Source organism: Cervus canadensis, chromosome 22 (genome assembly GCF_019320065.1).
Source record: "Cervus canadensis isolate Bull #8, Minnesota chromosome 22, ASM1932006v1, whole genome shotgun sequence".
Lineage (NCBI taxonomy): Eukaryota > Metazoa > Chordata > Mammalia > Artiodactyla > Cervidae > Cervus > Cervus canadensis.
In genome coordinates, this window is record NC_057407.1 from 56,043,510 (window position 1) to 56,060,011 (window position 16,502).

The 16,502-nt window shown below is 39.9% G+C and overlaps 2 protein-coding genes across 7 annotated transcripts in view; one reads left to right on the forward strand and one right to left on the reverse strand.

Moving 5' to 3' along the window:
* ZCWPW2 (zinc finger CW-type and PWWP domain containing 2) overlaps positions 1-8,099 on the reverse strand; it is a 138,109-nt gene extending 130,010 nt beyond the window's left edge. The window contains exon 1 of one of the 3 annotated variants that reach the window (XM_043443626.1): positions 8,022-8,099. The gene's annotated coding sequence lies outside the window, so the exon portion shown is untranslated. The remainder of the gene's footprint in view (positions 1-8,021) is intronic. The other 2 variants (XM_043443625.1, XM_043443624.1) reach the window with 2 other exon arrangements.
* A 56-nt stretch (positions 8,100-8,155) lies between these two features.
* AZI2 (5-azacytidine induced 2) overlaps positions 8,156-16,502 on the forward strand; it is a 33,247-nt gene continuing 24,900 nt past the window's right edge. For 2 of the 4 annotated variants that reach the window (XR_006264736.1, XM_043443622.1), the window contains exon 1: positions 8,156-8,653. The gene's annotated coding sequence lies outside the window, so the exon portion shown is untranslated. The remainder of the gene's footprint in view (positions 8,654-16,502) is intronic. The other 2 variants (XM_043443620.1, XM_043443621.1) reach the window with 2 other exon arrangements.

Below are 16,502 nucleotides of genomic sequence, written 5' to 3' on the forward strand. Positions count from 1 at the left end.
CTTTGACAAGGAGGCAAGGATATACAATGGAAAAAAGACAACCTCTTTAACAAGTGGTGCTGGGAAAACTGGTCAACCACTTGTAAAAGAATGAAACTAGAACACTTTCTAACACCATACACAAAAATAAACTCAAAATGGATTAAAGCTCTAAATCTAAGACCAGAAACTATAAAACTCCTAGAGAAGAACATAGGCAAAACACTCTCCGACATGAATCACAGCAGGATCCTCTATGACCCACCTCCCAGAATATTGGAAATAAAAGCAAAAATAAACAAATGGGACCTAATGAAACTTAAAAGCTTTTGCACAACAAAGGAAACTATAAGCAAGGTGAAAAGACAGCCCTCAGATTGGGAGAAATAATAGCAAATGAAGCAACAGACAAAGGATTAATCTCAAAAATATACAAGCAACTCCTGAAGCTCAATTCCAGAAAAATAAATGACCCAATCAAAAAATGGGCCAAAGAACTAAACAGACATTTCTCCAAAGAAGACATACAGATGGCTAACAAACACATGAAAAGATGCTCAACATCACTCATCATCAGAGAAATACAAATCAAAACCACAATGAGGTACCATTACACGCCAGTCAGGATGGCTGCTATCCAAAAGTCTACAAGCAATAAATGCTGGAGAGGGTGTGGAGAAAAGGGAACCCTCTTACACTGTTGGTGGGAATGCAAACTAGTACAGCCACTATGGAGAACAGTGTGGAGATTTCTTAAAAAACTGGAAATAGAACTGCCATATGACCCAGCAATCCCACTTCTGGGAATACACACTGAGGAAACCAGATCTGAAAGAGACATGTGCACCCCAATGTTCATCGAAGCACTGTTTATAACAGCCAGGACATGGAAGCAACCTAGATGCCCATCAGCAGATGGATGGATAAGGAAGCTGTGGTACATATACACCATGGAATATTACTCAGCTGTTAAAAAAGAATTCATTTGAATCAGTTCTAATGAGATGGATGAAACTGGAGCCCGTTATACAGAGTGAAATAAGCCAGAAAGATAAAGATCATTACAGCATTCTAACACATATACATGGAATTTAGAAAGATGGTAATGATAACCCTTATATGCAAAACAGAAAAAGAGACACAGATGTACAAAACAGACTTTTGAACTCTGTGGGAGAAGGCGAGGGTGGGATGTTTTGAGAGAACAGCATGTATATTATCTATGGTGAAACAGGTCACCAGCCCAGGTGGGATGCATGAGACAAGTGCTCGGCCCTGGTGCACTGGGAAGTCCCAGAGGAATCTGGTGGAGAGGGAGGTGGGAGGGGGGATCGGGATGGGGAATACATGTAACTCCATGGCTGATTCATGTCAATGTATGACAAAACCCACTGCAATGTTGTGAAGTAATTAGCCTCCAACTAATAAAAATAAATGAAAAATAAAATAAAATGCCAGGCTTCCCTCATAGCTCAGTCGGTAAAGAATCTGCCTGCAATGTAGGAGACCTAGGTTCAATTCCTGGGTCGGGAAGATCCCCTGGAGAAGGAAATGGCAACTCACTCCAGTATTCTTGCCTGGAGAATTCCATGGACAGAGGAGCGCAGCAGGCTAGGGTCCAGGGAGTCGCAAAAGTCAGACACGACTTAGTGACTAAACCACCACCAGACTTTAAAATATATTTAATCTTAATCTTCTCTCCAATGTAAATTGGAATTTACAGGAATTCCACTTGGAATTCCACTTGGAAATTGGAATTCTCCAGGCCAGAAAACTGGAGTGGGTAGCCTTTTCCTTCTCCAGGGGATCTTCCCAACCCAGGGATCAAACCCAGGTCTCCCACACTGCAGGTGGATTCTTTACCAGCAGAGCCACAAGGGAAACCCAGGGTTCTAGCCAGTAACTGTATAAACAATGTTTCAAATGTCACTATGCAAATACTAAGAAATCCCATCAATAAAGAGTTTTTAAGTGAGAATGTAGAGTTAAATTTAACTTGCATAATGCAAAACTAAGAATGCGCTTCTACACATATCACATCTGAAACTGCAAAGCAAGCATGAAACATTGAGCACAGGGATAAGTTGGAATTCTCATTCTGGAAACAAACAAAGGTTTTCCCCACTTTCTCTAGTTTTCTTTTCAATTTCTTTGGAGAGGGTCCTCTCCTTCTTTGTCCTGAGAGGAAAGCCTGGACAGATTGTCTTTCTGCATGATGAAACAGGAAGAATACGGAAGCAAAGAAGCTTCACTAAAGACTTCCAAAAATGTCACATTTATCCTCTGTCTTTCATTTAGGGCCTTCAGAGAATCATCACCATCTTTCAGGGAGGACTGATTCCTATTTCCACTGCAGTCTCTTGTACAGTATATTCTGTGCTAAAGCTTCCTGGGCTCCACTTCAATTCATGACAGATTCAAACCAAGTTTCTCAAATATTTGTTGAAATTCTTTGTCCTCTGATGTCTCCCCAACTCTTTCTGTTATGTGTGTAGTTTTTACTCTTTAATTCTAATCTTAATGGAAGGAAAAGATATAAATAAGTCAATCTGTAATCTCAAACGGAACTCAACAATTTGCTTTCTTAACAATATATTCTGAACATTTCCCTGTATAATTAAATGTCTACACTATTTAAGCATAAGCATGATTTTAGTTTTGAAGTTAAACTTATACTTTAGTTACTCTTCAATTATGAATGCAGACAATTCTAATGAAATTCAAAGTAAAGAACACAGTATTCAATATTGGAGTCACTAGACAATGATTTTTTAAATATTTTATTATCGACTGATTTAGAGAATTTTACCTATTTTTTTGTTTTGTTGCCTATGTTTTTGGTGTCACACCCAAGAAACTGCCAAATCTAATATCATGAAGTTCTTCCCTATTTTTCTTCTAAGAGTATTATAGTTTTAGCTGTTAAATTTAGGCCTTTGATCCATTTTGATTTAATTTTTATGGTGTCAGATAGGGTCCAACTTCATTATTTTGTATATGGATATTCAGTTTTTCCAACAACATTTGTTGAAAAGACTGCCCTATTCCCATTGGAGGGTCTTGGCATATCTGCTGTAAATCATTTGGCCATAGATGTGAGGATTTTTTTGTGCCCTTTATTCTATTCCACAGGGCTATATGTATGTCTTGATGCCAGTACCATAACGTTTTAATTCTACAGCTTTGTAATAATGTTTTGAGGTCAGCAAATAGCTTTGTTCTTTCTCAAGATTGTTTTGGCTATTTAAGGTCCCTTAGGATTCCATATTAATTTTAAGAGGAACATTTTCCATTTTGGTTTTATTTCTGATAACAGCCATCCTAGTAAGTATGATATTAATAATTTTATTCCAATTGTCTATTTCCTTAATGTATTTTTTTTATTGCTAGTGAGGGAAACATGTTAAATGGAAGGATCTTCCAGTATTGGGGGCATGTCTCCTAGTTCTGTCCAGTTTTGCTTTGTATGTTCTGAGGCTGATATCCATTATCTGAAGATACAGATTCCTCTTTTAAATGTCATTTCAGGACAAGTAAAAAGTAGAACCATAATTCTCAAACTAATGTTGAAGAATTTTTCTGGAGTTCCCATCTGAGAATTTTTAAATTTACAAAAAATGTCAAATGATGATCTAAGAAAGTAAACATTCTAAAATTATAATCAGGGTCAACTGAATGAAAACTTTATAAAGGAGTAAAGATATCCAATCCAGGAGTAAAGATATTTCAGTGTCTGACTTGGCTGTGCTTATAGAAGTTGGTGGTAAAACAGGCTGGGCTAGATTACAAATGGACTTTTAAAACATGCAAAGGAGTCATTTCAGGAGTTTAAGAGGAGAAAAGTAATGGTAAGATTTACATTTTTAAAAGATCATTTAGCTATCCTATAAAGAATGACCTGGAAGCTAAAAAGAAAGAAAGAATTAAAACAAATTATTATAATAGATGGGAAACCGTGGCACAGTAGAGACTATGAAACAGATCCAAAGATTAGCTAAAGGGTAAAATCTACAAAATCAGTTGAACAGACTGACTATAGGATGAGAGGGAAGGAGCTATAAAAGTCAAAGGGAATAACATAAATGACTCTCAAGAGAAAATGACAAAATATAAGTGAATGAAAAAAAAAAAAACACTCATCATTTTGTTTTGGGACTTTTAATAATCAACTGACCATTCATAGAAAATTGAAAAATCTACAGTAGGAAACTGTGTTAATTTTGCAACTATTAAAAAAATCAGTGATTTCACTTTTATATCATGGATTGTGCAGCGGGTTTGGAGATTTTTCCCTCTCTTTTGCTACATAATCTATTTGAAAAATCCAGTTTAATATCTTTCTATAGATCTTACTGACGCTTAACGTCTTCCGTTCTCTGTTGTTTATTTGGTACTTTTATAAATATATCTTTCCTCTGAAAAGCTCACTTTATCTTCCTGGTTTTCATAGTGTATATGTGCGAGTCACAAAACAGAATTCTTTCTTTCTCTCTTCCCATTTTAAACATTTATTTTCTTCATAGACACCTAGAGAAACTGTCATGACAAAACTCAATGGGAGGGAATTTCTCATCATGGTAAATTTCTCATAGGTCTTGTCTATGTGACTGATTTCTCTGTGATAAATTAAAAAGTTACTTTGCCTGTTTCATCTCAATGCCTAAAACAATGACACACAGCATGCTCTGAATAAATATCTGTTAAGTATTGAGTGGGCTTCCCTGGTGGCTCAGGTGATAAAGAACTTGTCTCCAAAAATTTGCCTGCAATGCAGAAGACCAGGTTCAGTCCCTGGGTCAGGAAGATCCCCTGCAGAAGGAAACGGCTACTCACTCCAGTAGTCCTGCCTGGAGAATTCCATGGACAGAGGAGCCTGGAGGGCTCTAGTCCATGGGGTCACTGTATAGTCCATTAGAGTTGGATATGACTGGGCGACTAACACCAAGAACTGAATAAACTAATGAATTCATATCTCAGATAGCAAGAGTCTAAGTCTCAAGCTCCAGAGAAGGGTTGCTCTTACTTCATTTAATAAGTACAGAATTCCCCCTACTGGATCTTTTTTCCTTCTCTATAGAATCTACCAACCCCATCCTGGGGCCTCTGCTGCTGTTTTCTGTTAGCTCTTCTCGTATTTCTTCTCCCTACTCCTTACATCAAAGATTTCCTAAGATTATTAAATTTTTCTTCACCTACATAGGTTTCTAAGAAAAAGTCACTGCATTTATAATTATGACATTCATGTGTTTTTTTTTTAATGAAAGCTGTCTGAAGCTAATTCCTCCTGACTATAAAGCACTTCAGGTCAAAAAGTTATTATGAAGTACACATTGCCTGTTTAGGACAAGGCTAGCTGCTAGAGACAGAAGGATATATCTTTTTTTATAAATGGAATGTAGTTGCCATAATAATTTGATATCTGCTATCAACCCATTTATTTGAAAAGCACATGAACATGATCTTCTACAGTTAGGAAACTGATCTTGTTCCTTTTCTCCTTGAATTCATATTTTTGTATCACTTCCCCAACATAAGCTTATCCCAATACATTTCAGTGCTTGCCAATACTTTAGTCATATTTCCCTACATAAAACAGTATATTTAAAAATTCCTGAGAACACAAATTTAAGAACTGTCATCAGTATTATTATATTAACTTACTAGAGCAGTACTTACCAAAAGAGAAACAGTCCAAATTATTATTATAAAATATCCTAAGTCAGCTTTTATTGGAAATGCATCTCATTTAGAATTGGATAGCTCCTCCTCCCTCCAATTAAGTCATTCGTTTCAGAATCATATTATTTGTTGCTAAATAGAAACAGAGTTCAAGCTGATCCTAGTCTTACATTTTGTATTCTTCCATTCCAAATATAATAGTCACTCTTCTGAACTACTATGTACCAAAAATCACATAGGAGTATGCCATAAAATTATTCTTAATCAGCAGACAACTGTGTCCTTCTGTAACATTTTTGAAAACCACTGGAAATTACTATTCTTAGGAAACAATTAGCTATCCAGCTACTAGAATCATTTATTTATTTATTTATTTCTAAACAGATTTAGGTCAGATTAAAGGTACTACTACTTTAATTGTAGAGTAGGAGAGGGACAGTTACGAAGAAGAAAGGGGAGAGGTGTCTGAGTTCAGGCACAGTCCGAGGCAGATTAATTTTCGGGAAGAAACATGCAATTTAACAACCTGAAAATTAATACCCTTAAGCTATCATTTGGGCTTCCTGGTGGCTCAGACGGTAAAGAATCTGCCTGCTATGCGGGAGACATGGGTTCGATCCCTGGGTTGGGAAGATCCCCTGGAGGAGGGGATGGCAACCCACTCCAGTATTCTTGCCTGGAGAATCCTCGTGGACAGAGGAGCCTGGCGGGCTACAGTCCATGGGATCACAAAGAGTCAGACATGACTGAGTGACTAAGCATATAACCCCCTGGAAAGCCGCCATGTACTTTACAAAGTTAAGGGTCTGGGTTACATGATGCCCAGTCTGAGGACTGCTGTTTCAGGGATACACACAGTCTCAGACATACACAGTGTAACAGAAGTCATGAACTGATTCTGAGGGGAGGTCTGGGGTGGGGGGTGGGTTTGTGGTTCAGAGTGAGTGATGAGATATGGGAAGAAAGAGGGAAAACAGACTATGTAGGCCCAGATAACACATTTTTTCATTTTTGGTAGTATTTTTGAATCTGCTTTGTACCTCTGCCACTGAAACCTAAAGCTCTAGACACGAACATGTGATGGATGTGGGGGATGGGAAGAAAAATGGTTTTAAGACAATACTGATGAAATGACACTGAAGCTGATATATGAAGAGACACTGCTATTTCAACTTACCGGTTCTGACATCTTAATTCCATTCTGCTAACACTGAAGAGCCACACATAGACAGCAGTCACAGAACACAGGGCAGAGACACAGTAAACATGATCCCTAGGATGGTATGATTTTAATAATACAAAATTTAAATCACTAACCCAAAATATGTTTTATATATTTTCCTTAAAAGATACATTCTCTTTCCTCTAACAGTATCTACTCTTCACAGCTTAGAAGTATATACCTCCCATTAAAAAAGAAAACACAACAGCACTATTTTTTTTTTTACTGTTTTAACACACTGCCTAATTAAACAAAAGGTTTGAAGCCGCTCTAAAGATGCAAGATTGTTTAAAAACGAGAGAAGCAGGCTGAGCCACCGTCAGGAGTTGTGCCAGGGACCGTATTCTTTGCTCAGATATGGCTCTGAAATCCATTCTACTCCAGGGCAAACGGAACCTCACTGAAGCTAGTCCTCACTCCGGGACTTTCAAGGGCAACTCGTGATGGAGAACATCGGGACCTTGGCGAGATAACGGGAGGAGGTGGGAAAAGCTGGGGGAGACTCTCTTCGGATATCTGTTTTTATTTACCACAGCCTGTAAACAAGACCTTTGAAAAAGTGTCTTGTGTCAAGAGTGTTAAACTCAGTCCAAAATGGCCATTTTGTAACAAGTATATGTTTATAAACGTTTCGGAGGTAGCGTTTCCTAGGTATTAGATCCCTAAGTCATCAAGATTCCCTGCAGAAGGAAAGGGCGACCCGCTCGAATATTCTTGCCTGGAAAATTCCACGGACAGAGGAGTCTGGTGGGCTACCGTCCATGGGGTTGCAAAGACTCGGACACGACTAAGCGACAGAGCACATATGTCCATGTTCTACAAACAACCCTAGCGCAGCAGGGTACACCCCGAAGTTAACAGCTTCCTCACGGTTATTAAGAGCCGCGTGCCCAACAATTAGGGTCTCCGGAGCAACGCCCTGAAACCAGGCGGGGTGTTAACGGCTCCTCAACAGGAGCGCACTGCCACAGGTTTCTCGTTCCCGGCCAGGGCGAGGCGAGCGCCCCAAACCCCAAAGAGCGTTTCCCTACGGAGCCAACACACTACACGACGCTCGGGGACCCCCAAGCGGCCACTCAAGGAAACACACGACGCAGAAGGCGGCCAGCGGCCCGACCGCGGTCGCCGCAGCTAGTCTTACCCCACAGCGCCTCCGCTTCCCGCGTCGCCGCGCCCCGCCCGCCCCGCCGCAGAGGCTCACGGGACGCGCGGCCCGCGGCGGCCCCGCCCACCTCGCCGCGGACGCTCACGGGACACGTAGAACACCGCCCCCTCCGACCCCGCCCCGGCACCGGCTTCGCGAACGCCCTCGGTGCTCCCTTGGGCCTGACTTCCGGTTTGCCCCCTCGGCCCTGGCTCTGAGCTGCGGACAACCGGAGGCCGCGTTTCCGGCGCACGCCGCCCGCCCTCCCGCCGGCCCTTTTGCGGCGTTTCCCCTGCGCGGCGCGCCGCCTGGGCGGGCGCTGAGGTAACCGGTCTTCTTCGGCAGCGGCTCGGCCCTCGGCCTCGGCGCGGCCCTCCTTCCAGAGCCTCCGGGGCCGCAGCCCACTAGCCGGCCCTGCCGGCCCCGGCACCGCCGAGGCAGGAGAAATGGGAGTCCCTCCGCGGCGTCCCCGGGGCAGCTGCGTTCGCCAGGGAAGCGGCTGTGTCTTCGAGGAAACCGGAAGCCCGCGGTGACCCCTGGCGACCCGGTTTGTTTTCGGTTCGTTTCCAAACACTGGGGAATCGAAACTCGGTGGCCCTGGGGGCGGCCCCGCGGAGCCTGTGTTCTGGGTGAGTGAGGCGCTTTGGTCCGGCAGAGGGTGCGGACGGTGGGACCACTCTCTGCTGTCGGCGCCGGTGGAAAGAGACGCGTCGTTTCTCCGAACCTTGGCGGGGGTGCCCAGCCGCTAGGCTTCCCACCAGGGGTGCCCACCTGGCATCCCGAATCTCGTCCCCTCGCGTGAGTCGGGCCGGGCCCGCTTGGTTCTCGCCTCTGCCTAATGTTTGTCTTCTGCCCGTACTGTGGTGTACAGGGGCCCCTTCAGTTTTATGTCATCCAGTGAGACCGCATTTAAATTGGAAACCAAAGAGGGGGACGTGTGACTTGGGTGGGCTTGCCTTGGGCGATGGACATTACATTACTCAGGACTAAGAGTCCATAGTCGTTGGTTCTCCAGTGTCTAACCTATGTACCCAGGGGTGGTTTTCCATCATGTGAGTGACTGCCACACGCCAGATAGACTGAGTCCCTCATCCCTACCAACAGGGAACTCAGATACTCGGAAGTGAAAGAGAATACAGAAACTGAACTATAGATGGAAACAGATTGGTCCAGCATGTGTTAGAGATACGCTGAGATGACCACAGTCAGTGGCCTACTAGGACTGAAATTGATCCATGCCTCTTAAACCTAAAAGACGTTTGCTTTTTTACGTTTTGGAGTTTTAAATTGGCTTGAACAATATCTCAAGGGTTACGTTCCAGTTCTCTAGAGTTGTCATATCTAATTCACCAACCTGGGGAGGAATGGTGCAGCTTTCCCAGGTTTGCCGTTTTAATGCGATGTTTGTAAAATGGGAAGTTCTAAACAAAGGTAAGGTTTTAATGTTGAAGAGACGTGGTGAAATGGGAAATGCACTGGATTAAGGGAGAACATTAACTCAAAATCTGAGTGCTGAATTTTCTACTTACTCACTTGACACTAGGTAAGAAACCAAAATCTCTCCATTTTCCCTATCTCTGAAATGGGAATAATGCTTCCTCTCCAAGGCATCAAAGCAGTTTCCTGGAGTTTGCTGGCTGTAGAGTCAGCTAGCCATTTTTTCATTACTGGCTCCCACTGTTTAAATGGTTCTATCTGTTATATAAGGAAATTCTCACTCATCTGGTAGGTATTATGTAGATTTAATGAATTGTTATGGGAAGCAAGTGAACTACTTCCCCTAAAAGTCAGAGCATACTGCCTGACATGCCAACACAGAGTGTTGTCATGATTATTAAATGATGTTTTGAAGTACTTCATAATCCTTGAAGTAATCAGTGTAATTTCATGTTTTTTCTTTCTTTTGGTACGCGTATTCTGGATTAAAATACAGTTGCCTTATCGCCATGAGAGCATTATGCTCAGTTGCGTATTATACTTTATGAAAGGAAAGAAAATTAGACTGCGTTTCACATCTGTGCTAACCCAGAAAGAATCTTATGATTCCTTGACCATACAAACTGATTGCTGAACTAAAGCAGTTGGTGAGATAATGCTGAGGGTTGTAAAAATAATAATGGGGTTTTTCCTACTGTATATCTGATGTCGAGTACGTTTTTGGGCTCTCACTGGATTATAGGGTCTTTGAGTGGTGTACATAGATTAAGTGGTGGTGGTTGTTAAGTCGCTCAGTCCTGTCTGACTCTTTGTGACCCCATGGACTGCAGCTGCCAGGCTTCCCTGTCCTTCACCATCTCCCGGAACTTGCTCAAACTCATGTCCATTGAGTCGATGATGCCACCCAATCATCTCATCCTCTGAGATTGAGTGATAGTATCTTGAAAAAAGGCACTCGATGATCCCTTCTTTATAAGCTAGTTAGACCATTCCTTCCCTTAATTCTTTCATTGAAAATAGAGAAAGAAGTAAGTATTGGTTTTCCTCTGTAAGACTTAATCCTTGTTCTGTAGTATCTTGACTGATCTTATGAACTGATCTTAGGAAGTAGGGATAGTGTGGCTTTTGAGGATTAGAAAGATGATGAGAATTGTAGATAAGATTCACGTAGGAGGCAATGCGAAGTTGAGGGAAGAGCCTCTTAAATAGGCCTTGACTCAAACCCTAGCTCAATTATACTGCCAGGTGATTATAGACACATTTACCTCACTTCTTTAAGCCTCTGTTTGCTCATTTGTGTGATAATACCTTCCCAGTCAAGTTTGGTGATGACATATTATGTGTAGTGTATCTTTTACTTAATTCATAGTAAAACTGAATTCTGTTTTAGGTTGCCATACTGTGTTTGCATTAGCACTTTGTTTTCACAATATAGAAAGGCAGCATCTGAGTGATGTTGTTCAACCCTGGCATTTTCCCACAAACAGTGGGAAAACTTAGATCTGGATAGGTAAACTAATCAGTAATCAAGGTGTCAGATCTTAGAGTCTGGGCTTCTGAATCTCAGGCCAGTGTTTTTCCTACTTCTGAGTTCTGCCTTGTCCAGATTCTTATTGGGAAAATAAGAATCCATTTTGTGTTGCCTCTCAGAATGTGGTATTAAGAATACACATTTGAAAGATGGCTTATTTGGGTTCACATTTGACCTTTGCTGCTGATTCTTTATGTAGTTGTCAGTAAGGTATTTAATTTTTCCAAGATTTGTTTATATATATTAGAATGATAGTACCTACCTGAGAAGTAGGAAAATGCATATACAGAAGAAACAGTCCTCTGTCCTAATATTATTCGAGCCCACTGGGGATTGTGGTCCAAGAGACAGTCTTTCAGAAAGCTCTGTGAGGTCAAAGCATAGTTCTATAAGTTTTTGAGACGGAGGATTATACATCAAATGACATATTGACAGTTCACACAGTCCAGATCTAAATGTACAAAGTGAGTAAGTGGTCATGGGTCATTGTGGCCTTTTACAAGATTAAGAAGGAAGTTATTTCCTAAGGAGTTCTGGTTAATGCAAATGCACAATACACATTAAAGGAAGGGAGGAGGCTCAAAAGGGTAGAAAAAAATTTTATGTTTAAGTATTTCTTGTCTTGTCATAAAATATGAATGTTATTTCGTCAGTTCCCCCCCTCTTTGATCATTCATTTTTTTATAGCATTTGGTGACCAAATATTTGGTTCCCTGATGCCGGGGTGATTTCTTACATGCCCTAGGTCCATCATGTCCTTTGGCATTGGGTCTTAATAGCTCATTTTAGGGAGTTGTACCAGTAAGGTGTCTGGCAAGGACTAATGGTCAGTTCCAGTGTCTGATAGGACTTCTGCCATTTCTGCCTTGCAAGTTCATTGTGCATGTTCATTAATCTATAGAAAACTATATATGTAATCAAAACTGACAATAGGAGAACTTTCCTGGCAGTCCAGTGGTTAGTACACTAGTTTCCACTGCAGCATTTGATTCCTGACCAGAAAACCAGGATCCTGCCTACCATGCTACATGGCCAAAAAATGGGGGGAAAAGTTGACGATAGAAGTTAACAGTGTCAGTAGTAAATGTTTAAGCCAAGATCCTCCTAAAGTAAACCATTTTCCTAGTATGTTTTCTAAACTGGAAAGAGGAACATTCAGAGTGGAAATATGACTCTTTGAGTATAAGATGGGTTAACAAATATCTTGGTTAAATGGTCTTACTGTTGGAAAACTGATAGAAACCCCGCACATAAGCATTAAAGGCAAATTGGGAGGGTTTGTTTCCAAAGGCTATGCATAGATGACCTTCAGGCCAGAGGAAGCCAATTGTGCAGCTTTCTAACCAACCTGGAGAGATCTGGGGCCATAAACTTGTTCCGTAAGTCCATTAGGTTCATTAGGAGCTACCCAGTATTTAGCATGTAGTGAAAAAGAGTGTTTATGGCCGGGTTCAGAATAGGCGTCATTAATTGGACAGGTAAGAAGGTTCCACGTAGTGGCATTAGAAGTAATGGGTAGGTTGTATAGTATTAGAATTACTTCTAAATAAAATAAAGGCCATCCAGTTAGAGCCTTGGAAAGGAGAAATCCACCAAGGAAACCTAGGAATATTGGACATAGGTCCACGAACCTATGGTTTGTTTGGCTTGATTTTTGAAACTTGCAAATAATTGAGCCCAAGGAAGAAATACATTGGGTTTATAAGCAGAAGTGTGAGCGATTGTCAAAGTAATAGTATGCAGGCCTGGTGTGGCTATTTGGGTCAGCTCTCTGCTTCAGGTGTCGTTTTTTCATCCTGGTCTGGTGGTGCTGATCCTACTTAGTCAGTCGAGTATCAGAAACAGGAGTTACAGTTCATTCAGGAGTGGAGGCCTGCTATGGGCCCTGTCCTCCATAGCTGTAAAGAGTCTTTTGTTGATGTCTTTTCCAGTGTGCATAATCCCTTGGTTGCAAGTCATGGTGAGATCTTCATTCAAAAATAGATTATTGTGATAGGCTTTAGAAACATAGTTGTTTTAATAATTCGATTCAATTTTACAGTATTATAACAAGAAGCCATCTAAGAAGTGAGTCTTAGGCAGTAAATATATATTTAAAAAAACTCAATTAACAAAACTAGAATTGAATATCCTTTGATGCATAATCTTTTTCTCTGTGAAATTACCTTCATAACAACCAAATATAGCCAAATTAAGACTGACGTGTGAAGTAAGTATGGTTAATTGACCACATGCTCAGTTGTGTCTGACTCTTTGTAACCCTCTGGACTGTAGCCTGTCAGGCTCCTCTGTCCTTGGGATTTCCCAGGCAAGAATACTGGAGTGAATTGCCATTTCCTTTTCCAGGGAATTTCCTGACCCAGGGATCAAACCCACATCTCCTGCAATGGCAGGTGGATTCTTTACCAGCGAGCCACCTGGGGAGCCCGATTGACCACACAGCCTCTTATAAGTAGGCTGTATCGGAACTTTTCGTAAGGAATCTTGGATTAAACCTTTTAAAGGCCTCTCAAGGCCAGATAAATTACACCAAGAGTTTGCCACAGATTCTTCCTACAATATCTATAGATTTGGGTGAATTCCTCTCTTTGAGGTCCCCAAAATACCTGAGGTTCGTGCACCTCTTAGATGGTAGCCTTCTTTATTTACCTGATAAAGGTGCTGGAAACCTAAGAGTTTCCAATTCCTGGAGGGATCAGGTAGAGAGAAAAGATGTGGTTGCATGTGCGCTCAGTCGCATACATGTATAAGTCTTAACTGTGTTGAATTTTATTTCTGACTTTGCAACTCAATGGACTGTAGCCCGCCAGGGTCCTCTGTCCATGGGATTCTCCAGGCAAGAATACTGGAGTGGGTTGCCATTCCCTTCTCCAGGGGCTCTTCCCCAACCCAGGGATCAAATCCAGGTCTCCAGCATCGCAGGAAGATTCTTTACCATCTGAGCCACCCAGGTGGAACGCAGTTCAGACAGAGGATACCGCAGTGGGCACTCAAAGCAGGGTAGACGGGAGCAGTAGTCACATATGTGGGATCTTGGTTCCCCAATCAAGGATTGTCAGTTTTAAAGAGGTTTTTTTGTTGTATATTTTAGTTACCTTCTATAGCATGAATATTTAATTAGCCCTCTACAACAAATCTTTCAGTGAGGCTATTTTGGAATTTTGAAGCCTTTTGGGGCTTTTGCATATTAGTTAAAATCCATGGCTGATTCATGTCAATGTATGGCAAAAACCACTACAATATCGTAAAGTAATTAGCCTCCAACTAATAAAAATAAATGGAAAAAAAATATTGCCTACAAACTAAAAAAAAAAAAATAGATAAAATAGTTTGAAATGGGAATGCTCCTGAATTTTAACAGTTTTCAAATCTTTTTAATTCAAAGGAACCAAGGAGCTCACCCTACAACTATTTTCTCCTTTTATAATTCAATTTTAGAAATGAGAAAAACTTTTATTTAAATTTTTTAGTTTTTAAATTGTGAAAGTATGATAACACATTTATAGGAGACTTGGAAAATACAAAACAAAGTTACATATAGTTCCACTTTATATTGCAATTATTTAAGTAGATAAACTAAAATTTTTAGTTGGAATTTCAATGTGAAACTCTCAAAAATTAATAGAGTGAGTAGACAGAAAAGTAGAAGGATATAGTAGACCTGAAAAGCCCTATAAACCAATTCAACATAATTAATATTTATGCAGGTTTTATACAAATTCTGTTCAAGTTCCCAGGAGACACTGGAACATACCCAGGGACGTAAAACAAGGTACAAAAATGTCATGGTCTAAAGATATTGAAATATACAGTCTGTTCTCTTATCACTGTGGAATTATGTTAGAAATGAATATCAAAAGATACTTGAAAATAACTCACATGTTTTCAAGTACAATGTGACAGATTTCCAAGAGAGATCTTTGACTTAGCCATTGAAAGCCTCAAGAAGGTTAAAAGACTAAAACACAGATGGTGATTGCAGAGAATAAAGTATTTAAATGAGAAATTGATATGAAAGATACTTTAGAAACCTCATGTATTTGGAAATTAGATGTCCACTTTTAAATAATGGATGTATCTAAGAAGCCATAACAAGGAAAATTAGAAAATATTTGTAACAGAATAAAAATGAAAAGAGAATTTATCAGGATTTGTGGCATGCCGCTGAAGGTGCTCAATGCACCTGAATACAATGTGGAATCTTGAATAAGGTAGGAAAACCATAATGGACACTAGCATAAAATTTTGTGAGATTTGAATAAAATCTGTAGTTAATAATAGTTTTTTTTTAAATGATGTAGTATTTATTGATATTCTCAGAATTGGATTAGAAGTTTCATGCCTCATTCAAATATTTTTTTAAAAATCACTAAAATAATAAGCTTTCTAGACTTTTAGCAGTATTACTAGATGCCAGAATAAATGGAGTTTTGAATGAATATAATTCAAAATCTATTATTCTGTTCATACTTGGTCAAACAAATGGAATAATCATAAATTTTTTAGCTAAGCAAAAATTCATGTTTTCTGAAGCATATATATTGTATTATACTCTATGTATAGGTATGTATATATGTATGCAAAAGCTTTTCTGCCACACTTGATAAAGGCTTGAGAAAGAACAACAACAACAACAAAAAGGAGAAATCAGAAAATATAAACTAAATGAAATGGGAGCACTGAATATGAAATAGAAAAAGTGAAACAAACTAGAAAGAACTCGAAGTAAAGATCATCATATAGTCCTGTTGTTTGTAAACATGGCTGCTCATTAGAATCATACCTAGAGCTTTGGAGGCAAAACAATACCTAGGCACCTGTATTTTTCAAAAAAATTCCAAGATAATGCTCATGTGCATCTGGATTTTGAAAAGTGATTATAGATTTTTCTGTTAAATGGTAGCTTTAGTGATACAGAATTCTATTATTTTCTGTTGACCAATCATGATACAGTGGTAGGTATTGAAAAGAATAATAGTTATATAATCACAATAGTAAAAGATGTTTATCAGTTTTCACAAAAAATAAAATTGCCAACCGTAATGGAAACATGATTAACCTAACTGTATAAAATAATTACAACCTCAGGGGTTAAGTAGAGTGGAAGTGCATACATGCATATGTTTTCATCCACACAGCCCAGTGTTTGTCTTTGGTACATTTAATCCATTTACATTTAAGGTAATTATTGAACTATATGATCCTATTACCATTTTCTTAAATTTGTTCTTTGTAAGTCTTTTCCTTCTCTTGTGTTTTCTGCCTGGAGAAGTTCCTTTAGCATTTGTTGTAAAGGTTGTTTGGTGGTGCTGAATTCTCTTTAACTTTTGCTTGTGTGGAAAGCTCTTGATTTCTCTGTCAAATCTGAACAAGAGTCTTGCTGGGTAGAGTATTCATGGTTGTAAGTTCTTCACTTTCATCACTTTAAATATATCATGCCATTCTCTTCTGGCTTGAAGAGTTTCTGTTGAGAAATCAGCTGAAAACCTTATGAGAGTCCCGTGGTTTGC